This window comes from Brassica oleracea, chromosome C5 (genome assembly GCF_000695525.1).
Source record: "Brassica oleracea var. oleracea cultivar TO1000 chromosome C5, BOL, whole genome shotgun sequence".
In the NCBI taxonomy this organism is placed as follows: domain Eukaryota; kingdom Viridiplantae; phylum Streptophyta; class Magnoliopsida; order Brassicales; family Brassicaceae; genus Brassica; species Brassica oleracea.
In genome coordinates this window covers 13,026,879-13,027,112 of record NC_027752.1, presented here as the reverse complement: position 1 = coordinate 13,027,112, position 234 = coordinate 13,026,879, and positions in this window count along the sequence as shown.

The following is a 234-nucleotide window of genomic DNA, read 5'->3' as shown; positions in this document are numbered from 1 at the left end:
GCTTGGCGTCCCAAGCCACATGGTTTGGTACCTTAGATGTGTAGCTGCGCAGCCTTTTCTCAATGTCTGGTATGGTTTCTCTTATAATCTCGGATATGTATTCTATGCACCATTCTTTTCTATTCAAGATTCCTTTATCTTATGGAACACTTGGTCTATCTTGTATAGACTCTATAGCAACTTGATTATGTCTCTTCTAGGACATTCATTTGGTGCTAAGCTGGTTAGTCATTT